Source organism: Amblyraja radiata, chromosome 5, assembly GCF_010909765.2.
Source record: "Amblyraja radiata isolate CabotCenter1 chromosome 5, sAmbRad1.1.pri, whole genome shotgun sequence".
Classification (NCBI taxonomy): Eukaryota; Metazoa; Chordata; class Chondrichthyes; order Rajiformes; family Rajidae; genus Amblyraja; species Amblyraja radiata.
The window spans coordinates 40604752-40629694 of NC_045960.1; positions in this window are offsets into that span (position 1 = coordinate 40604752).

Sequence of the window (24943 nt, forward strand, 5' to 3'; positions counted from 1 at the left end):
CTTGGCTGGCTGATGCTCAAGAGTGAGTATGCTGCCATGGTGGAAATGATTTGGTAACCTCTTGGTCACCAAATCATCAATGACCTTTGAGGAATTGGATAGACAATGTTACAATAATATTGTGTTCCATCACTCTTTCAACCCTCAGACCTAGTGCTGGCCAACAGACCCTGAATTCCAAGTGTCTTGTCCCTGGTCTCTTGACTATTGTCATCAGAGACCATTCTCTGGAAAATCTGAGCAGCATTCTACTCATTATGAAAGAGTCTGTGATTTGTGGGTGGGTCGGGGAGGGGAGGGTGGGTGATGGGAAGGGTCTGAGGTCATATCTTTCAGCTTACAAACCAATGTTCCACCTCCCTGGGATGTAGGAGAACTATCTGCCCTTGTGCTATTTCTCTTTTTTCTTGGAGAAAATCTGGCTGCCAAAATACAGCATTCCTTTGCTCCTGAAAGACCTTGAGCTGCACATCAGGAGCAATCCATTAGGAGAAGTACTTTGCTCATCCCTCTGCACAGTGAGGGTAAATGGCTGCTTCCTGGAGTCAATGGGGAGGTAGCATTTCTTAAGGAAGTTCTTATTGACTCTTTCCCTCTGTCTGCATGGTTATTCTTTGCCATGACATTGCTTGGAATAGAACGTTCAGTTAAGGAGCCTGGTGTCGTACATATGAATGACATGGCAAACCTGGGAGAGGGTTAAATTAATGGCCATTTAAATCATCTTGCGAGTGAGATTTTGTGGAATGCGATCGTTTGGAACGTGTGGTGAATTTAAACCCCATATCGGCAGGAAAAAACACTGCCAGTTCATATATTTACATAATCACATTTTTGCCGATGAAATTTTGAATAAAGTAATCCGAAGAAGCAAGTTTATATGTAAAATAAACGACTTACCTTATGTTTTGTCCCATACGTGAGATCCGCCCCGTTGTCAGCGTTGACGACGTTTGAAATCAATTTTTATTTTACTCCAGCAATTAAATTGTCCCGCTTTTTTTTTTTAAACTTCCGAGAACGGCAGTCGGAACGATTTTTCACCATCAGGTAGTAGCCCGAGAAAATATATCTTGGACAGGCAGGAGAAAACGGCATTTTAATCCCGCCCCCCCCTCAAAGGCGCCAAAGTCACGCACACGGCCAGTGACAGACCTGCAGAGCCGCTGAAAGTAAGTTTTGTAACATACCTAACACATGCCCTTCAACTTGCTCCAATGTTTTAAGATCATGGATAATCCAATTGTTACTTTAATTATACATTGCATTTACCATGGTAGCCTTTTTCCTCCCTTGCTTATCTACCACGTGTTAATCTACTTCCAGGTTAACAATATTCAAAGATTCTTCTTCTACCATTGTTCGGGAAGACACTGGGTGGTGCTGTCTTAATCTGAAATCTACACCAATTGACTTTTGAAACAAGATTAAGAGAAAATATGTTAGTCTGCATTATCAGGGAAGTTGAGAGTTAAACTGCAAAAATGTGGGGGGGTAATTTTGGGATAAAGAATGTGACTGGTGCTGGAAATTCAATCAAGTTATTAAACTGAGACGTGAAACACAATTTCCAGTAATCAGATTAGTTACTTCCCATTGGTTCCATTCCCAAAGTAAGCCACAACGGAGGTCAATCTATTCAATTTTTTGCTTCGGAGAACTTTGCCAAACCTTTCCTTGATTGACTAATTATTGGTATCAATGGAATTGTAGGGAATTGTGAAACACTATATTAGGAATAAATCATTTGCACTATAATAGTTTATCACCACATATTTAGATCACAATGCGGTGACCTGATCTGTGAGTTTAGAAGAGTTTGCCCTCGACTCACACTCGCAGCATGGTCGACACGGGGTCCTAGGAGGTCTTATGAGCTCACTGGAACTCTCCTTCATGCTCAAGGGAAGTTCCCGCAAAGTCGCGGCCTCAGCTAGGTCGCGGAAAATTTATCAGCATGTTGAAAATTTTTCCGTAAGTAAAAATTGGTTGGCATGGTTCTTTTTAACTCATAGTGCAGTGGAGTGGGGTTGCTATTTAGTTACAGGCAGTTGAGGGCAGCCGTAGGCAATCTCCTTCGCATTTTAATTGGCTCATTGGAGTTTTCACGACCAAGGAAAACCGACTCAAAGGTAAAATGCCCGCTAAACTTTATTACATGTCGTCTGACTTCTTAAAAGTGTCTCGACTCCTTCTCCCCCCTTCTCCACCCCTTCTCTCCCCTTCTCTCCCCTTCTCTCTACTTCTCTCCCCTTATCTCCCCTTCTCTTCCCCCCCACCCCTCCGTGCTCTCCAAAGGACTTACTGTACACTGTGCAGTCGTCTTTTACCTTCCTCTTCATCGCGGGTGTGAATTTCAGACAGCGCTCCCCCGCTTTCCCTGGCCCCCTCCTTTGAGATGTGTTGTGTGTGTGTGTGTGTGTGTGTGTGTGTGTGTGTGTGTGTGTGTGTGTGTGTGTGTGTGTGTGGTGTGTGTGTGTGTGTGTGTGTGTGTGTGTGTGTGTGTGTGTGTGTGTGTGTGTGTGTGTGTGTGTGTGTGTGTGTGTGCGGTCGATCGATCCAGCTCGCGGTTTCATCGCTGACGGTCGATCCAGCTCGAGGTTTTCCAGGCGAGTGCCCTCACGCTTGAAGGTCGAAGACACTCTTCTGAACTCGCAGATAAGGTCGCCGCAGTGGGACAGCCCCTTAACTCTATCCACTGGCCTTGATTTAATAACCTTCAATAATCCTGATTCACAAAAACCTTCCAATCTCAGGTTTTAAGTATTCAATTCACAATTCACGATAGATTTTCCAAAGTCCCTAATTTCTCTTATGCTCCACTTTCCAGAGTACCTCTTAACATCAATGCTGAAAAGTCAAGTTATAATTTTAAAGTTATGTCCTCTTATCCAATCTAGAGAAAGACTGAATAGAAAATCTGTAGACACCTAAAATGTGCGTTAAAACACACTGAGCAAGTAATTCATTAAATGAGACCACCTTTCATTAGCAACATTTTTTTTATAGTACATAATGTTTAAGGCTTTGTGTAATGGAACATGAATTGAGCAGTTAAATGCGCTTAAACGCTTTGCTTTTTGTAGTCTTGACATTGTACAAGTAGCAGAGAGTCAGATAAGGTGCAGCTCTTGTAGAAAAAGCATTGAGAGTTGGGGGAGGATGTTGGAAGCGGTGGATTGAGTCCATAAAGACTCATCACACCCCTGTAACGGACTGTTTGAACTACTTCCCTCCGGCAGACGTTACAAGGCCTTCTACGCCTGTACCTCCAGACTCAGAAACAGCTTTATTCCAAGAGCTATAGCGGCTCTGAACCGGCCCTGCTGAGTGGCCCCCACCCCCCCTGGACTGTCTCCCTCGGATGGTCACGACACACAGCTTATTTATTTATTTTACTTTTTCATCGGTTGGAGCTGCATACTAAATCTCGTTGCACTGACGTGCAATGACAATAAAAGATATTATTATTATTATTATTATTATTATTATTATTATTATTATTATTATTATTATTATTATTATTATTATTATTATTATTATTATTATTATTATTGAGCCTGGAGTAGCAACTGAAGGGAGGATATGGACATCAAGTGGTTAATGGTCACAGATAAGACCAGGCTTCAGATTAACCTGGAACAAAATCAGGTCCAGGAGGCCTCAGGTGGTGGAGTTAATGATGGGCATAGTGGGGTAGCTGGTCATTTGGATATATGATTGGGGCCCATGAAAATGTTGACTTTCAAAAAAAAGAATTGAGTCCTATCATCATTCTTATGTCGTCCCCATCGGCTCACACTGCTCACTGGCCTCAAACAGCTTTAAATATCATAAAAATATGCAGGATGTATTATTGCACACACTGCAATTTTTTGTATCCGTATTCATCACATACATTTAAAAAAACTGGGAATTCTTATGAATACCGTACTCAGTGACTAAGTTAAGGTGAAAAATTAGGTTTCATGAAATTTAGTAATGGAACACATAAAATATCATACCACAAAATAAATGGTCGGGTAGCACTTGTGGAGGGAATGGGTGTTTCAGGTCGGTACCCATCTTCAGACCTCCATCCATTTCCCTCCACAGATGCTGCTTGACCAGCAGACTTCCTCCAGAACTTTGTGTTTTGCTCATAATTCCAGCATCTGCAGTTCCTTGTTTCGTCATTCTTAAAATTAGGAGGGGTTAGTCATAATAATAATAATAATAATAATAATAATAATAATAATAATAATAAAAACAACTTTATTTATAGAGTACTTTAAAAACAACCACTGTTGCAACAAAGTGCTGTACATGACTAATCATGAACAAAAAATTATTACAAGACAATAAAAACATTAAAAAAGAGAGTAAAAACAATAAAAAAAACATTAAATACACTAAAACAGGAGCAAAGTCTCATGCAGGGTCAAAAGCCAAGGAATAGAAAAGGGTTTTAAGACTGGTTTTGAAGATGGACAGTGAGGGGGCCTGTCTGATGTGCAACGGCAGAGTGTTCCATAATGTCGGAGCAGCAACAGAGAAGGCTCTATCCCCTCTGAGCTTCCGCTTAGACCTCGGTACCAGCTGATCAGCTGACCTGAGGCAATGGGCAGTCATATATAAGATTACATAAAATCGGCCTCACTGTACAATACTTGCCTTGAAATTCATGTGAAGTTGATATGTGAAACAGATAATAAATATATCCACAGCCAATTTGCAAAATTGGGCAACGACTTGGTGATGAAAGTTTTTAAGCATCAATGTCTTTCCTCGTAGTTGTCATTAGAAATCGCATGAATGGTTCATACCTGACACTGCATTGATGCAATGATTCTTGCAAGGCTGTCAGACCTTCCATAAAGGCTTTCAATGGTCACCATGTTAAATCTGTCGGAAAACTGAGGGAAAATATGGATTGTGGGGAAGACAGCTATTTCCAGTGTGAGCGGTCACCTCAAATGTTGTTCAATATCTTGATTGAATCCCATGCCGTGAGTTGCTGCACACCTCTTGAAACTACAGGCCGATCAATTTGACAGGCACCACTGCAGTCTGTAATGAGATGCACAGTACAACATGCTGCGATCATCAAGGGAATACACAATGATGCTTACTCGTATAGACAGAAATGAAATATGAATCTAGCAGATGCTGCGAGTTAAAGATCAATGGAATGGTGGGGAACGTTTGAATCACCTTCCATTGCCAATCTGCTGCATGATTTGCTCCTTACTGTTTCGTGATTGATATACTTAAGGAAGAGCTTACATTTTTTTGCTCCCTTTTCTTTTGGAAATCACAGTAGCGGCCACTACGTAGTGGTGTTATCAGGTAGGCATCTGAAGCAGCGAAATTGTCAGATGCACGGTCCCAACAGACATGGCAGCCTCGCCAACAGTCTGCATCGGCCTTTCCTTCTTTTGTTGTTTTTAGTCTGTTGTCAAATGTATGTTTTAGTGCATCTTTAGTTTTTTATTATATGGGGGTGAGCGACTTTTTCCGTATCATATCTCCGCCCGCACTGCGGCCTAACATCGTGTAGCTGGTGGTCCCTTTGCTGGGGATCAACTTCAGGAACTCCATCACGGGAGCCTGCGGAATTGACATCATGGAGCTAGCAGTCCCTTGGTTAGGGACTGACTTCGGGAGCTCCATCCGCAGGAGCCTCGACTGCCCCGACGCGGGAGCTTCGATCACCGGCTGTGGGAGCTTCGATCGCCCGATTGCGGATGGTTCAACTGCCCCGAAAAGGACGAAAAGGACGGAAGAAGATAATACATTATTGCCTTCTATCACAGTGCGCTGTGGTGGATGATTATGTTCATTTTTATGTAGTTGTGTGTCCTGTTGCGTTTTTGGTATGACTGTATGACAAATCAAATTCCTTGTATGTTTTTAAATACTTGGCTAATAAATTAATTACAATACAATACAATTCCTATGCCTCCACAGAAGCTATTTTACCCATTGAATTCTTCCAGCAGTTTGTTGTTTGTTCCAGATGCCAGTATCTGCTGTATTTTTGTGTCACCTTGCACAGAAGTGCCCAGGCCCTTTTCACTATTAATGGAATTTCATTAGCCTTGGTTTTCACTATGGACCTATTTGGACTTCTTGTTGAATAAATCATAGATAACAGTGATACTCGCATGATAGTGAAACCACTGTTATCTACGATTTATTCAAAAACCATTTCAAATAGGTCCAATCTCTAGCCAACTAAGTTTCTGCAATTTGTGTTAATCTTGCACTTTCTCATTCCCTTTTTCTCAGTGTATTTTTCCCCTCACATAAAAATAACAAGATGGGTCACAACAAGGTGCGGAAAAAAATAATTGCTGCTTCTCATTATTATTCTTAATGTCTATAGATGTTGCATGTCAATATCTGGAGAGAAATTTGACATGACGTGCCATTGGGTCTTTAGGCTAAATAATATTAATGTTAGGATTCTGCACTATGGGTGTTTAGTTTAGAGAAACAGCATGGAAACAGGTTTTTTAGCCCAGTGAAGATAGAGACAAAATGCTGAAGTAACTCTGCTGGATAGGCAGCATCTCTGGAGAGAAGGAATGGGTGACATTTCGGGTTGAGACCCTTCTTCGGACCTCGATCTGAAACGTCACCCATTCCTTCTCTCCAGAGATGCTGCCAGTCCCACAGAGTTACTCCAGCATTTTGTGTCTACCTTCGGTGTAGGCCAGCCAGCATCTGCAGTTTGTTCCTACACTCTGCAGCCCACTGAATCCATGCCAACCATTGATCCCCCATACACACTGGTTCTACTGTATGTCATCCCACTTTCTCATCACACAGGGGGGGGGATTCATGGAGGCTAATTAACCTACAAACCTGCACATCTTTTGGATGTGAAAGGAAACCGGAGAACCTAAAGGAAACCTACAAGAGTGAACGTGCAAACTCCACACAGGCAACACCCGGTCAGGATCAAACCTAAGGCTGTGGCATTGTGATGCAGCAGGTCTACCAGCTATGCCACTCTGAGGACAAATGCATCATACATTTGTGGGTGTTGGTGAAACTGGTGCATCTATTGTCTATTGTCTATTGGTGTTGGTTTTCACGATGAAAGCTTTATTTCAGTTTTCTTTAACCTCTCTTTTGTTGTGATCTTGTCTCCATAATTTTCTGCTGCACCTTTGCTATTTTCACACTTTTTAATTTTGAATGCATTTTGACCATCCAGAACATTATTTTTTGGGGTGAAATTTGACAATTTGGATGTATTTTATTTGTTGTCTACCGGCTCTTCCCGGTTTTTCTAAATTATGCTCATTAAATTGCATGGAGATTAAAAACAGCAGGCAGATAGATCTGCAATGTTATTCCAACAATTTCTGTTATTTGTAGAGACTTATATCATTAATGGCTTTTTAAAATATATTTTATTATCTCTTCCTATCTGTGGCCAGTAAAGTCAATCCTTATTTCCACTTCTGGAAAGATTTTCTCCCAATTGATATTAGCAGATGATTGTACAAATTGCTGATTTATGATCCTTATTATTTTAACTGCAGATGTTGCTGCACATAAACAATTGGAGCCAGCCTTACCCTGATCCAAATATTCCGCACAAGATCTGAGGTTTTGTGGAGCTGCTATTTGGCAAATGCTTATATTGAAATAAAAAATACCATTTCAAACGTATGTACAAGGAACCTAAAAATAATTGCCAGTGTAAACAAGTTTGCGAGTTCCCCTGCAAAAACCGTTCACTCCTAATTTATAGAACTCTTGATTCAAGCACACTATGTAAAGACATAATCTGAACTCAAGGATAAATAGCTCATTAAATTATATTACATTGCTTCACACGTTAAAATAGAAATCCAATGCAAAATTAACACAAAAATGCATGTACATTTTTGAAGCTAAGCCATTTAAGTGGAAAACATATCTTATCAGATGTTCTTAGTTAGTTTATATTTAGAGTTAATAATTCTAGGACTGATGAAATGGGGCATAGTGCAAAGGTTTTCTGTGTTTTTCAACTGCAGGTTCACCTACATTGAGTGCTCCATGACAAAATGTATATCCATTTGTTTAGATAGAGCTTATAAAGGATGTTACACTACATAAAACGGACACTGTGCATATTTGTTTCTTTTGGTTTTGAGGTACAGTCTATTATGAGGTCAAACAGCAAGGATATGTCAGATTTAAGACAGATTAGTTTTAAACCAAGATTGCTTTCTGATTTGACCCATGCGGAGAAGCATAATGGTCTGGAAACCATTGCTGTTTAATTTATGGGTTAAAATTATGCGTGACTAAAGAAAGCATATCAATCATGCCAGCCAATGCATAATGTACTAGATGAAGAGGTTTAGTGGGCTGAGAGGAGGCAGGAAACCTGTCACTCTCAGTTCAACAGCTTCCAAATAACCATGATATCTTTTGAATAAACCACCCCAACATGTAGCAGGTGGATAGGCCTGACTTTGTTGTCTTTGTATCAATGAAAGCAAATGGGCAGGATCCAATTTTACTGCTTTCACAAAATAGTTTATTATAAACATTAAGGTTGGCAAATTAACTTTGATTTTTTTCTTGAAACACACTCGGAAAATGCATGCACCTTTACTGCAAAATTTGTTTTTAATGTATCAAATAGTGTAAAGATTATCAATGTAAATAAAGGCAATGTACAAAGATGAGTTACGCAGGCATCTGAAGACCAATGCATGTGCATTTTTTGGCAGATTTAGATTAACTGCCATTAACAAGCTAAGAATCGACTTAATTTCCCTGCACATTTTTCTCGGATTTAACTCTACCTCCAACTCTCATAATGTGTTTCAAGCTAGACAGGAAACTTAAACTGGGTGGAACTATTAGTACATGTTATTAATAGTACATTGAAAGCATAGTTGATTAACATAGACTGCAGATTGAGGCTGAGTAAAATGGGTGCTTCAAAGAATCTTGCCTCAACAAAAGACATGCAGCCATATCAACCTATCTTATGTGGAAATAATACCACTTGCCTATCAGCCTAACAGTAACTGTTATTATATATTGTCATCTGCTTGGCATTTTGAGGTGGTATTCATCCTTATCTGTCTAATTAATTAGATAGTCCATTCCTGAAAGCAGCAGAAAGCTTTTGTAAGATGTTTTAGTGTTTGATCTTACAGAACTAATCTGAAGTATACATTAACTGTTATATTTGAATACATTCCACTGTTCTGTTGGTGATGAAATGGAGCCACGGTATTCTGTTGCTTTGTCTATTGTTTTGCTTCAAAACCTTTTATTTTAAATTGCATTTGCTGCAGCAACACATTTTATTTATATTAATCTGCATTCTGAAATCTCTCTGTTTTGGCAACATTAATTGGTAACATTGGCCAACACTACCATTTTTTTATGTTCAAGATATCTCAGTAACTCAAACACACTTTTTAAGGATGAGAATGATATTTTCGACAGCAAAATTAAAATTGTGAGGAAAATGGTACATTTACTCTCATTTTCTTTTAAAGAAGAATGGTAAAAGAGTTTTACATTTGGCTTATTTAACAATAGAAAAGTGAAATCTCATGATTGTTATTGAAGAGGGCACCAAATAGGTCTGTTCCATACATCTCAGTGACAGAATTCAGATCTGCTTCCATAAGGGTAAACTCTCAGAAAACAGCCAGCCCAGATGGAGTCCCTGAACATGTTTTGAAATTGTGTGTCAATCAACGTTCCGCAGTCTTCACCAATGTCTTCAATCTCTAATTTCAATGGTATTTTTTCTTCACCTGCTTCAAGGAAACCTCCATCATTCCACTCTCCAAGAAAAATAAAGTGACCTGTCTCAATGACTATACCACCCAGTAGCTCTAACATCAAACATAATGAAGTGCTTTGAAAAACTGATCATGACAAACATTTGAGCCAGTCTTTTGGACAACCTGGACCCTTTCCTGCAATTCACATACAGGACAAAATAGGTCTATGGAGGACACTGTCTCATTTGCACTACATTCAGGCCTGGATCACCTTGACAAGACCAACACCGATGGCAGAATGCTATTCATTGACTATAGATCAGATTTCAACAAAAGATCAGCCAAATATGAATAAGCTAATTCCTAATCTTCTGGATCTTAGCCTTGGGGTCTCCATCTGCAACTGGCTTCTGGACTTTTAAAATTACAGACTTAGTTTGTGAAAATTGATTGTAATATCTTGTTCAACCTGACTCTCAGGGCTGTGTACTCAGTCCCTTGCTCTAGACTATGTACACCCATGACTGTATGGCCAAGTACCATGCCAACCCAATGTTTCTGTTCACCGATGATCCCACTGTTGTTGACAAAATCTGTAGCAATGATGAGGTGAAATATAGGGCAAAGTTCAAGAACCTAGTGCCATAGTGTCATGATAATAACCTAGTCCTCAACGTCGGCAAGACAAGTTGGTTCTTGATCTAACGGAATGAGGGGATGAACACAACTCTGTCCTCATCGACAGAGCTGCTGTAGAGATAGTTTATGGGCACCCACATCACCAGCAACCTAACCAGATCCCTTTACATTGATACAGTGATCAAGGCAGTCGATTAACACATTTACTCTTTACTCTAAGGTTTGACATAAGCATGACTATTCTCTGAAATTTCTATAGATGCAAAAGTATTCTGACGGTGCATCTCAGCCTGGTCTGGCAACTGAACTGCTCTTGACCACCTGTACCTGCAGAGACTGGTGAATGCACTGCAGTCCATCACAGCCTCTTCATGTCCTTCCAACCAGTCTATCTTCTCAGTATGTACCATCAGGAAGGTTGCAAATATCGACAAGGATGCCTGCCACTGTAGCCATCCCTTTTCATAAGTTCATAAGTGATAGGAGCAGAATTAAATCATTCGGCCCATCAAGTCAACTCCGCCATTCAATCGTGGCTGATGTATCCCTCCTTCATAACCCCATTCTCCTGCCTTTTCCCCATAACCCCTGACACATTTTCTCTCGTCTACCTTCTGGGAGGAAACACAGGAGCTTGAAAACTTGGATGTTTAGAACTAATAGCTTCCTCCCCGCTGCTATCTGACTCCTGAACAAATTGCTCCTTAACATCCCCATCCTGGAGGTGCTGTGACATGCAGTTACTCTTTCCTCTACTTCTTTCAGTTATTCTATTATTGTATTTTAATATTCTTCTAAAATACTTTTACATCACAATCTTATGCCACCATTCTGCTGTTTCATTTACTTTAGATAATTAAACTAGTTAAACTTATTGAAATCGTTTATTTTATACTCTTCTCCATATATATTGTTGTATTTATTATCACTGTATGCATACTGTTTATTTCATGAGCTTCTGTGAACAAGGAATTTCACTGCACCCTAGTGTAAATGACAATAAACTACTCTGAGCATCTGATCTTTATCTTGCAAAAAGTTTATGTTCTGGACTAATTACACAGCTGTTCTGAATGCGATTATAATAACTGCATTTTCTGCTTCAGCTCTATTAATGTAGTCTTCTGGCTTTTACATAACCATAAAGGCAGTTTTTTTTTGCAATTCACTGACAGGCATTGTTTGTGAAACCATAGTCAAAGGAACATATGGGGTTGGGGAAGGGAATTAATTAGGAGTTGTTTACTTTGCAAAATTAGGGATGGTATTTTTCTAGAGCACGAAGAATTTTGATATGGTATTTTTTGCAGGATCAAGGACCAAAATATGTCAACCAGGACTGTGGTGATGGGGATGTGGACATTGTGTGGGATAGGATGTAGACAGAAGAGTTTTGGTTGAGTTGATATAGCGGCTCTATAGCGGCTCTGAACCGGCCCTAATGAGTGCCCCCCCACCCACCCCCTTTGGACAGTCTCCCTCAGATGGTCACGTCAATCAATTCAGCTTGTTTATTTATGTATTGTATTTATTTACCTTTCCTGGACATCAGTGGAGCTGCACACTAAATCTCATTGCACTGACGTGCAATGACAATAAAAGATATATTATTATTATTATTATTATTATTATATCTATCTATATTAGTAAAACTCTGTTCTTGACCGGTTTTGGCTTTCTGTGCTGCGGTTTCCGAGAGTACGCCGCCACCTACGGCTGTCATTTTTGGCCACCTCGCTCAGAGCCCCCCTCCGCCGCGTGTGTGCCGAGGATTTTTCCCGTCGATGAAAACTGACAGAGATATTAATGTTTTTACAACATTCCCCATTCTCTCTGCTGCCCCCGCTGGCGGAAGGGGGAGGGACTATAAAACCAGGAAGTGGTGTGCCTCGATCAGTCTCTGCAAGTGGTGTGCCTCAATCAGAGCTTTGAATGACACTGACAAATGTCTACAGCACTATGAGTACCCTTAATTTGGTTTGAAAATGAAAATATGGTTAGAGGTAAAAAAGCACTGCCTCCAAATGGTTGTTTGGGTTTGGGTTGAAGTAAAAAGGCACTCTCTCTCCTCCCCCCTCCCTCCCCTCCCCCCCCTCCCTCTCCTCTCCCCCCTCTCCTCTCCCCCCCTCCCCCCTCTCCTCTCCCCCCTCTCCTCTCCCCCCTTCTCCTCTCCCCCCTCTCCTCTCCTCGTCTCCCCCCATCTCGTCTCCCCCCCTCCCCTCTCCTCTCCTCCTCCCCTCTCCTCCTCCCCCCCTCTCCTCCTCCCCCACTCTCCTCCAATCCCCCCCCTCTCCTCCTCCCCCCCTCTCCTCCAATCCCCGCTCTCCTCCTCCCCCTCTCCTCCCCCACTGTCCCTCCCCTAAACACCCCTCCCCACCACACACCCCTACCCCCTCCCTGCTCCCCACCTCTCCCCCTCTCTCTCCCTCCCCCCTCCCCCGCCCCTCTAATGGTTCTAAAGCTTGTAAAAAGTGTCTCTATTGGTTCTAAAGCTTGCAAAAAATGTCTCTATTGGTTCTAAAGCTTGCAAAAAAATGTTTCTATTGGTTCTAAGCTTGCAAAAATATGTCTATTGGTTCTAAAGCTTGCAAAAATATGTCTATTGGTTCTAAAGCTGGCAAAAATATGTCTCTATTGGTTCAAAGCTTGCAAAAATATGTCTATTGCTTCTAAAAAGCTTGCAAAAGAAATGTCTATTGGTTCGAAAGCTTGCAAAAAAATGTCTATTGGTTCTAAAGCTTGCAAAAAAAGTCTATTGGTTCTAAAGCTTGCAAAAAGTGTCACTATTGGTTCTAAAGCTTGAAAAAAATGTATTGGTTCTAAAGCTTGGGTGTGGCTTGAAGTTGAAAGGCACTACTTACTGCAGATGGTGGCTTGGGTGCAATGGCTTGAAGTTGAAAGGCACTATTACTGCAAATGGTGGCGTGGGTGCATTGGCTTGAAGTTGAAAGGCACTACATACTGCAAATTTTACTTCGGAGTCACGTGAGTGACTATGTGAAGAACCCCGCTAGGACGCATGCGTGTCACATTGCAACAAGTCACAGCAGGGGGAACGACGTTCCCCTTAGTGGCAACATTTGAAAGCCGGGAACAGCAGGTAAGTAGACTCTGCGTTCCTTCCACTTACCTTTTAGATGGAGACATGGACCGGATCCACGAAGGCTGTGGGAACGCTGGCGGTGGAGAACCGCAGAATTGCGGGCAGCCGGCAGCAGCAGCAAACGGCACGCTGATCTCCCGTAATGGGAACAGCTGTGCCCGACTTCGCTCCCGCGCCGGCTCGGCCGGTCGGGAGAGGAGCAGCCGCGAGCGACCAGTGCCTGTGTGCATGGGGGTCGGTTTGAGCGGCTGGAGGAGATACTAAGCAGCCGCGAGCGACCAGTGCCCGTGAGCACCGGGGTCGGTTGGAGCGGCTGCAGCATGCAGGATAAAGAGCAGCCGGGAGCGGCCAGTGCCCGAGAGCATTGGAGCCGGTTGGACCGGCTGCAGGAGTAATTAAGCAGCCGCGAGCGACCAGTGCCCGTGAGCACCGGGGACGGTTGTAGCGGCTGCAGCATGACGAGCAGCCGTGAGTGACCAGTGCCCGTGAGCACTGGGGATGGTTGTAGCGGCTGCAGCATGCAGGATAAAGAGCAACCGGGAGCGGCCAGTGCCCGAGAGCATTGGAGCCGGTTGGACCGGCTGCAGGAGCAGAACCCCTTGTGGGGCTGCAGAGTGGAAATACTCCAAAGAGGCAAAGCCACAGTGGGCAACTAACAAGCCCACAGCAGTACTCCTTGTGGGGCGGCATGGAGTTTCTCACTCATCAGAGGGGAACACCGAGAGTCAATCCTGGGCTGGCTGCCGGAACTGGAGTAGGAGCAGCCTCAGGAGTAATGGCTTCAGGAGCAGCCGCGATGGCCAGTGATCATGTGCATTGGAGCCGGTTGGGTGCCCGAGAGCATCGTGACCAGCTGGAGCGGCTGTTGGAGCAGGTAAGTGGCAGCTCCATGAGATGGAGACTAGTCACAGAGGGGCAGCTAGTAAGTCCTACAGCAGTACCTCTTGTAGGGCTGCACAGTGTTCTCCCTCATCAGAGGGGAGTATAGGGGGTCAATTTTGGGCTGCACTTGAACAGGGGAGCAGAACATACCCCTAGTACACTTAGGGTGCAGATAACCTATGGGAAAACACTTACCATCAGGGAAATGCAAACCTGAATGTTCCCAGTATCAACCAAAACATGGTAGGGCAGGGATTGAAACGAAAGAAAGTTCTAAGTCCTAACAGCGGGACGGGATCGGTCGCACTATAAACAGAGACATGACACTAGATCACCAGGATGCACTAGCCTTATATGCTAACCTGGAACCTCCCAACCTCCAATATTAAAATTTGGAGGCATCTTATCTTAACAGGGAAAGAACTTCACATAGAGGGAACTCTGGGGCACATTAAGGAACGTCTTAAAAACTACTTCCTGGGAAATGTGCTATCACAGACACCGGCACCCCAACGACCACGGAGGATGCCGAAATAGTAACACACCTACTAATAGTAACCAGGGAGGTTGGTGGGAGATAACAGATCCATCTGTATGCATAGAATTATTCTACCGACACATAAAATTCACAGTTATAAGGGTATACCTTAGAATTATTCCTTCCATTATCCTCCAGATCAGCATGTACCGAACTGAATGTTCATGCTTAACGGGTAAGAATCAACTAAAGCGCATACTGAACTACAGTGCCCATATATTATAGGAGTTATGGAGGACATCCAACACGTATCACAGGAAAGAAACATCGTCTGCGGTCCACCGTTTACACAGTTCACATGGCAGTGACTTTGCCGTAAGAAAGGGTACAGCCTTTATGGAAGCTTGCAGGGAACTAAACCATCCATCAGGCTGGTAGTAGAATAATTGGCACTAGGGGCTGTGTGACAGCCACATGATATCGGACCTTTACATAATCATAGTACAGAGCGTAACACGCGGCACTCAAGAAATTATGTGGGGTTCATTCTGACAGACGAATGAAGCAACCAACAGAGGCCACTATGGTACAAAAATGGTGGAACATACATTAGGCATTGTTCCTAACCAAACTCAGTTACCCGTCTATGGAACCACATACTGATGGGCCTTGGATTGGGATGCTACTAATTCCATCTCCAGCTGAGGGAGAGATGGAATGCTCAGGAGGCATCACTACTAACGTTGGACATATATACCTGGGGAAGTGAGAGCTAGTCATGGCTTTAAGTCATATTGTTTTGGCTTATATCACCAGTATGTTAGTCTACAAATTGACAACACCACCGGGGTAGCACATGTCAACCATATGGGTAGAAACATATCGACACCATTTGACTATCTGGCCAACACTATTTGTGAATTGAATTGAATTGAATTGAATCCTTTATTGTCAGTCAGACCTTTCGGTCTGAACGAGATGTTGTTGCCTGCAGCCATACATGTAATAATAACAACACACAATAAACACAAACTAACATCCACCACAGTGAGTTCACCAAACACCTCCTCACTGTGATGGAGACAATAGTCTTAGAGTTACTGTCTCTATTAATCTGGATTAATAGCGTATCCAGATAGAGATTGGATATCAGCTTCCAACTACCAGGGAAACTGAATTTAGTGGCAGACAACAGGTCACGCTAAGTCTAAAAACACTGTATGGATGTTGGATAAAATATGTATTGCTGGAACAGCCGGTATGGAACACCAGATAACGACCTATTCACATCCATGCTCTTACCAGTTATCAAATTATGTTCTTGGGAGCCAGAACCTGGGGCAGTGGTTCAGATGTATCTTCGCTGATTGGGGGATCCTTTATGCATCCCTCCCTTTGCCTCATCAGTCGGGTATTTAGGAAGAAACTATAGACTCCACGTCTCGAATTTTGATAATACCTGATTGCCCTACGCAACCATGGGTACTGGTGATATCAACATGGGTCAGAACCATACATCACCATCCATCATAGACCTAACTTACTGGGTCTTCCCGCAACAAGGGGAGTTATCCATGTCACTATTATATATTAACCTATTTATTTAGAGTTGTAAGCACCTCTTCTACACCTGGGACTGACGGACCGAATGCGGAATTATTTCAGCGGGTCACAGACAGTCCACCTAAACATCAGTACTTGGTATCATCTAGTAATGGGAAGTACTGTCACAACAATAATCATCACCCACAGATCTATGAACATCCCGTCTGTTCTGGAATTCCTGGCAAGCCGCCATTACGATGAGAGGCTCAGTCATAGTGCCATCAACTGCGCCAGAAGTGCTCTGTCAACATACCTGTCGAAGGTAGAGAGCGGCATTCTGTTGGGACAAACCCTGGTAAACAAACTCATGAGGGGCATTTTTAAAATTAGTCCCCAAGAACCAGGTACTCCCAAATATGGGGTGTGAGCATTGAACTGACCATGTTAAGAAACTGGTCTCCAGCTACAGCTCTGTTCCTACGGAAACTGACTATGAAATGAGTCATGCTGATGGTCCTGGTCACGCCACAAAGGGTCCAGTCACCACAGAAAATAAGGTTGGACAACATGATTAATTCATCTGGAATTTAAGGTTTACATCAGTGTAATAGTCATACAGAACAGATAGGGGTCAACACGCCTAAAAAAATAAATTAAAATAAATTTTAAAAAAAACAGAATTCAGAGCCTACCCTACAGATGGTCGTCTCTGTATTATAACTCACTTACTATCATACATGAAGTATACTAAGATCATCAGAGGGAAGAAATGTCACTTTAATCAGCTACTAACAGCCATTCAAAACAGTGACAGTCCAGACCATCTCTAGATGGCTAAAACAAGTCCTAAATAGGCTGGAGTGGACACTAGCATTTCAAATCTCACTCCACCAGGGCTGCAGCTACATTGGCAGCTATGAAGTTGGACGTACCAATGGACCAAATCCTCAAGACAGCAGGATGGTCAACGGAGGAATTTTCCAACGACTTTATAACAAACCAGTCATTGAACCTGGAACATTTGCAGAAACAAATTTAAGTTCTGTACTATAACATACCCATAAATAGGGGCAATAATTGGTGTTAATATTTTTACTGTTGGATTTCAATATCGTATTGATGTCTAATGATGTTAACTCTATTCTCCCCAAAAATCAAGGTAGATGTGATGCATGGACTCGTTCCACGGCATGAAATCACAGAGCTTTAAAATCTTCACGTAGTCACTCACGTGACTACGAAGTAAAATAGTAAGATTAAACGAGAACTTACCAGTTTGAAGTTTGATCTTTATTTTATGAGGAGGAACGTTGAGGGACTACGTGCCCTCCGCTCCCACCCTTGATCATAGTCTGAACTGGTATCTGTTGTCTAATCTTACTATGTTTAGTCATTACAGTTATCTGTGATTTCACACCGCTGCTTTGAAGAATGACACGCATGCGTCCTAGCGGGGTTCTTCACGTAGTCCCTCAACGTTCCTCCTCATAAAATAAAGATCAAACTTCAAACTGGTAAGTTCTCGTTTAATCTTACTATTGTGGCTCGAAGTTGAAAGGCACTACTTACTGCAAATGGTGGCATGAGATTGAAAGGCACTACTTACTGCAAATGGTGGCTTGGTTGCTTTGGCTTGAAGTTGAAAGGCACTACTTACTGCAAATGGTGGCTTGGGTGTGGCGTGGGTGCATTGGCTTGAAGTTGAAAGACACCACTTACTGCAAATGGTGGCATGAAGTTGAAAGGCACTTACTGCTTTGACTTGAAGTTGAAAGGCACTACTTCCAGCAAATGATGGCTTGGGTGTGGCTTGAAGTTAAAAGGCATTACTTACTGCAAATGGGGGCGTGGGTGCAATGGCTTGAAGTTGAAAGGCACTACTTACTGCAAATGGTGGCTTGGGAGCTTTGGTTTGAAGTTGAAAGGCACTACTTACTGCAAATGATGGCTTGGGTGTGGCTTGGGTGTGGCTTGAAGTTGAAAGACCACTTACTGCAAATGGTGGCATGAAGTTGAAAGGCACTTACTGCAAATGGTGGCTTGGGTGCTTTGACTTGAAGTTGAAAGGCACTACTTACTGCAAATGATGGTGTGGGTGTGGCTTGGGTGTGGCTTGAAGTTGAAAGGCACTACTTACTGCAAATGGTGGCTTGGGTGTGGCTTGAAGTTGAAAGGCACTACTTACTGCAGATGGTGGCTTGGGTGCAATTGCTTGACGTTTAAATGCATTACATACTGCAAATGGGGGTGCGGGTGCATTGGCTTGAAGTTGAAAGGCACTACTTACTGCAAATTGTAGCTTGGGAGCTTTGGCTTGAAGTAGAAAAGGCACTACTTTCTGCAAATTGTGGCATGAGGTTGACAGGCACTACTTACTGCAAATGGTGGCTTGGGTGCATTGGCTTGAAGTAGAAAGGCACTATTTACTGCAAATGGTGGCTTGGGAGTAATTGCTTGAAGTTGAAAGGCACTACTTACTGCAAATGGTGGCTTGGGAGCTTTGACGAAGTTGAAAGGCACTACTTACTGCGAATAGTGGCTTGGGTGTGGTTTGAAGTTAAAAGGCATTACTTACTGCAAATGGTGGCTTGGGTGTGGCTTGAAGTTGAAAGACACCACACTGCAAATGATGGCTTGGGTGTGGCTTGGGTGTGGCTTGAAGTTGAAAGACACCACTTACTGCAAATGGTGGCATGAAGTTGAAAGGCACTACTTACTGCAAATGGTGGCTTGGGTGCATTGGCTTGAAGTTGATAGGCACTACTTACTGCTAATGGTAACATGAAGTTGAAAGGCACTATTACTGCAAATGGTGGCTTGGTTGCTTTGGCTTGAAGTTGAAAGGCACTATTTACTGCTAATGGTAGCTTGGGTGTGGCTTGGGTGTGGTTTGAAGTTGAAAGGCACCTCTTACTGCTAATGGTGGCTTGGGTGTGGCTTGGGTATGGTTTGAAGTTGAAAGGCACTACTTACTGCAAATGGTGGCTTGGGTGCATTGGCTTGAAGTTGAAAGGCACCACTTACTGCAAATGGTGGCATGAAGTTGAAAGGCACTACTTACTGCAAATGGTGGCTTGGGTGCTTTGGTTTGAAGTTGAAAGGCACCACTGTAAATTCACTTACTTCCTGTTTGCACTGTATATTGATTTTAGATAAAACGCTACCACTTACGGCAGGTGCAGAGAATTCTTCCCATCAATGAAAAATAAAAGTGTTATTAGTTTTTTTTTAATGTTGAGAATCTCTCTCCTGTCAATCACTCCATGAAAGCCACACCTTTTCCGGTGGGGGAGGGGAGGGGTTATAAAACCCGGAAATGTGGGTGTGGCTCAGTCTCTGCAAGATGGAGGAGGGAGAGGTCACGACTCGCTGTCTTTAGTGGCTTTGCACCCTACTTCAAATGGTATGAAACTGCACTTGAATTTGGTGGCCTTGCACCCTGCTAGAAGTGGTAAGAAACTGCACTTGAATTTGGTGGCCTTATACCCTGCTTGAAATAGAATTTCAAGGATTAGCCGTGAGTCAACTACCAGCCCACCAGCCATGAGTGAGTGAGTTGCCAGCACAACAGGCTTGATTGACTGAGACGCCAGCCCAAGAATCCATTTGGCGCACAATTTGCATTCTAGCCCTCTGGAAACCAGTCCCTTCAGCCCACAACACCCATACTAGCGCTCCAGAAAGCCCCCCCCCCCCCAACTGGCCACCAATATTAGAATTGGTGGAGAGGTGGAATATTGCGTTGGATGACCAGCCCTCCTGTGTGATGCTGGGACCCAACGGGTCCCACTTAGTCTAGTATAATTATAAAAATCTGATCTTGGATGTGTGTGTGTTTGTGTATAATCACATCTTCTCGAAAAAACAACGCGCTAATGGTAACATTGTCACATATTCCTGTAGACATTTATCCCGTGAACTCCGAAATTGCCTCATCTGAAAACTTCATGCATTATTTCTCAAATTATTAATCAAAATTTTCAAAAATCTGAAATAACTTAGAAAATAAAACCGGCTGATGATGTGATAACGTCACAATGGATCTGCTTCGCGTGGCCGATGCGGTGTTCTACGCGTTGCGAGTGACGGCACCCCCCCCGACCACTCCCCCACGTACCCGGGCCCCAGAGCTTGGAGCCTGCAGCCTGGAGCGAGGGAGTATTGCATTCAGGAACCAGCCCTCCCCTGTGATGACCCCTCCCCCCTGGGCTCTGGATTGAAGCCGCTGACAACGCAGTCCTTTGGTTGACGCCCGCTCCACTGCCGGCTCCCCACTCCCTTCCTCCTCACCCTCCTCCTCCTCCCCCTCCACCTCTCCCTCTCCCCCTCCTCCTCTCCCCCTCCTCCTCTCCCCCCCCTCCTCTCTCCCCCCTCCTCCTCTTCTACCCCCCTCCTCCTTTTCTACTCCCCTCCTCCTCCTCTCCCCATCCTCCTCACCCCCCTCCTCTACCGCCTCTCTCCCCCTTCCCCCCTCTAACCCCCCTCTAACCCCTCGCCCCCCTCTCTCTTTCCTAGCAATACAAAATTTTGAGATTTAAAAAATCAAGTCTGCAATTTATCCCATCAGATAAAGCACAAAGTTTAATTTGACGCCTAATTCACTTTCATATCTTCAGTATTTAAAAAGTTATGGCCATTTTCATACTCAGAAATTAGCATCTTGTTCCCTATTGCTTTTCCATTGACTTAACACAAAAGCTGTGATCGAGGACAATCAAAAGCCCATAACATTCTTAAAAATTAAGAGAACTGAATGAAATTTTCAGTTATTATAGATTGAAGCATTCTGAAACAAATATGAAACAATCTTACTTGGATGACCTGAAATTAAAACATATAATTAGTTAGTTACCTAATTGTAGCTAATCACAAAATTCAATTACAAGATCTAAACATCTATCCATTTCTTAAGAAAAGCTTAACATTTTTAAATAGCCTAAGTGTCCAAATAACATTCACATAAGAATTCACAATATAACATGATTTTTAAATCTCATTGTCATGAATTTATAGGCCAAACGGAAGGAATTTAATGTTTAATTCCCGTAAATTAATGGGCATTTAAATAATCTTGCGAGTGGGTTTTTGTGGAACGCGATCAATTGGAAAATTGCGGATGCGGTGAATTTGAACCCCATATTGGCAGAAAAAATACTGCCGGTTCGTATGGGGCCAAAATCACATTTTCGCCAAAGAAATTTTGATTAAAGTCATCCTAAGAAGCAGGTTTATCTGTAAAATAAACAACTTACCCCGTGTTTTGTCTCCTACGTGAGATCCGTCCCATTGTAGGCGTTGAGGGCATTAGAAGTAGCTTTTTTATTTTACTCCAGCGATTAAATTGTCCCGCGATTTGTTTTAAAAACTTCCGAGAACGGAAGTCGGAACGATTTTTCTGCATCAGCTGGCAGCCTGAGGAAATCCATCTCGGACAGGCAGAAGAAAACAGTTTTTTGATCCCGCCCCTTACCCTCAAAGGCACCAAAGTCGTGCACACGGCCAGGGGCAGAACTGCAGCACCGCTGAGGTAAGTATTGTAACATCACTACTTTCCCCTCTCTCTCCCCCCTCTCTTCCCCCCTCTCTCCCCCCTCTCTCCCCCCTCTCTTCCCCCCTCTCTTCCCCCCTCTCTTCCCCCCTCTCTTCCCCCCTCTCTTCCCCCCTCTCTTCCCCCCTCTCTCCCCCCCTCTCTCCCCCCCCTCTCTTCCCCCCTCTCTTCCCCCCCTCCCTTTCCCCTCTCTCCCCCCCCCGCCCTCCCCTGCCCGCTCCCTGCCCCGCCATCCCCTTGCCCTCCCACTGTCCCTACCCTCTCTGCCCCTGCCCTCTCTCTGCCCCTGCCCTCTCTCTGCCACTGCCCTCTCTCTGACTCTGCCCCTGCTCTCTCTCTGACTCTGCCCCTGCTCTCTCTCTGACCCTGCCCCTGCCCTCTCTCTGCCCCTGCCGTCCTTCTGTCCCTGCCCTGCCCTCTCTTTGACTCTGCCCCTGCCCTCCTACTGCCCCTGCCCTCCCTCTGCCCCTGCCCTCCCTCTGCCTCTGCCCCGGGTCTCTCTCCCTCTCCCTCTCTAGCCGCGACTGCGAGTTGGGAGCTATGCGTGAGTGGATAAGGCGTGGGATGGGGTACAAGGAGCGAATTAATAATATTTATATAATATCAAGGGGAGTGGTTAGTGTGTGTGTGTGTGGGGAGGGTGGTTAGTGTGTGTGTGTGGAAGGGGGTGGCTAGTGTGTGTGTGACGCCACAGGCTGCCCCCCGCAACTGCGCGTTGAGGGGATGGCACCCAACGGGTTCCTCTTGGTCTAATATATATATATATATATATATATATATAAAGCACATCGGGTGCGTGAGGAAAATGATGGAATAGGCAAATGAGGGTGTGACAGGACATATAAAGTTTAATAGCAGATGGCTTTGGTAAAAATGGTAAATTGTCCCTAGTGTGTGGTGTGTGATTGCAGGTCGGTGCAGATGCGGTGGGCCAAAGGGCCTGTTTCTACACTGTTTCTCTAAGATTGGTTGGTACAGAGGAAGGACTGGTGATGTTACTGAAGTGGAAGAAGAGAGTACCTACAAAAGTGAAGATTTTGTTCAATAGGAACATTAAGCGTTCTGCTTAACCCAGACATTGTGCTAAAGAAGAAAATGAAATATTTACCGTGTTTGATGTCTGTATCAGGGGGTAAAATAAAAGTATTTATTTACGCTCCACCATATGGTTAAAGAGACTCATGCACATTTTACAGTGAATGTATTGTAATAAAGGAAAATGAGAATATAATATATATGTTAACAATGGTTTGAGCAACAGAAATAATTATGTAAGTTAACCATAAATTGTAGCTTATACTGTAACATAATAGATATTACAGTGGCTCAAAATTGATTTACCATCTTAGTTAAAACATGTCCCGGCCGTAATGATTCTCAAGAGGACCTCCCCCTATTACCTGGATATTTTGAGCAGAAAATTCCTTTAATTTGTAACTTTCTTTCATATGATGTTCATGGGATATTTAATTTTTGCCTGCATGCTTATTTGCCTGCATGGTGTTACTTGATATTACAATTGGAAGTGCAGCAGTTTAAAATCAAAATGAACTGTGCGGAGGTAAATAGCATTGCGAATAATGTGTCGTGCTGACATTCTGGGGTCCTCCCTATTCTGATTTTTACCTACCTCTGTCCTACCAACAAACTCATCTAGCAGATAGACACAAAATGCTGGAGTAACTGCTGAATTACTCCAGCATTTTGTGTCTATCTTCGGTTTAAACTAGCATCTGCAGTTCCTTCCTACACAAACTAATTTGGCATGTTGGCTGATATTCTGTTTATCTTGAGTCAGTGAATTGACGTGCAGTCCCCTTCTACTTCCATTAACTTTATAATATTAACTTGATGTCAATGCAGAGCACACTCTTTGCTTCCACAAACATGGAGGCAAAGATGGGTTTTTAATATTAAACTCCAATTAATAACATTTTGTGATTGTACTGTCTAATATTTTTAATTAGTATAGATGTGCAATATATTTATCTTCTATATGATCAAAGTTTTTTTTTAACTGATTTAATCCCATAAATAAGCTAATACTTTTTATTAAGTATGAGAAGGACTTTGGCACCAATTTCACCCAGATGGATACATTTTAATTTTGGACAACGATGTGAATTGTTTGATAACAAATTGCCAGCCTATTTTGTATTTTTCACAGCTCTTATTTCCATTTTTGTTAATGCAACTAAAAAGTAAGAGGAATGTAAAGCATGCTGCCAATTTGTTATCACTTGGTTTACACTAATGGACAAAGTCAAGATTTATCCGAGATAAAGATCAATGCTTTAAAGTTGCGGCTTAAAAAGTGCTCAATGGCTAGTCAGGGGATATTAAAACAGACGGTTTTTTTCAAAGGGAGAAAGTTTGAGTTGTAATCTAGCCAAATATACAGAACTAAATATAACTCATTATAGTTGGTTGTTCATCCTTGAGTGTGGAGGAATGGAAGAAGTGGAAAAGAAGGAGAATATTAACAACACACAAAAACAGATTTTAAAAGCAAGCAAGCAAGTTAATTTATATAACACATTTCAGCAACAAGGCAATGCAAAGTGCTTCACACAAAGCATTAAAAAGCAAAAGCAATTAATAACAGTCATTAAAAAGAATAGAAAATAAAAACAAGCTAAAATAGAATAAGACAAGTATAAAATACAAGAATAAAAATTACAGTGCCGTGTTAGAAATGAAATTAAAAGTAATTAAAAGCAGCGTCAAACAGAAAAGTCTTCAGCCCCGATTTAAAAGAACTGAGAATTGGAGCAGACCTGCATTTTTCTGGAAGTTTGTTCCATATATGTGGTGCATAAAACTAAACGCTGCTTCTCCATGTCTAGTTCTAACTCTGGGGGACAGAAAGCAGACCTGTCCCAGATGACCTCAGAGGTCTGGATGGTTCATAATGTAGCAGAAGATCAGAAATGTATTTTAGCCCTAGACCATTCAGTGCTTTCTAAACCAACAGTAATATTTTTAAATCAATTATTTGACAAACTGGAAGC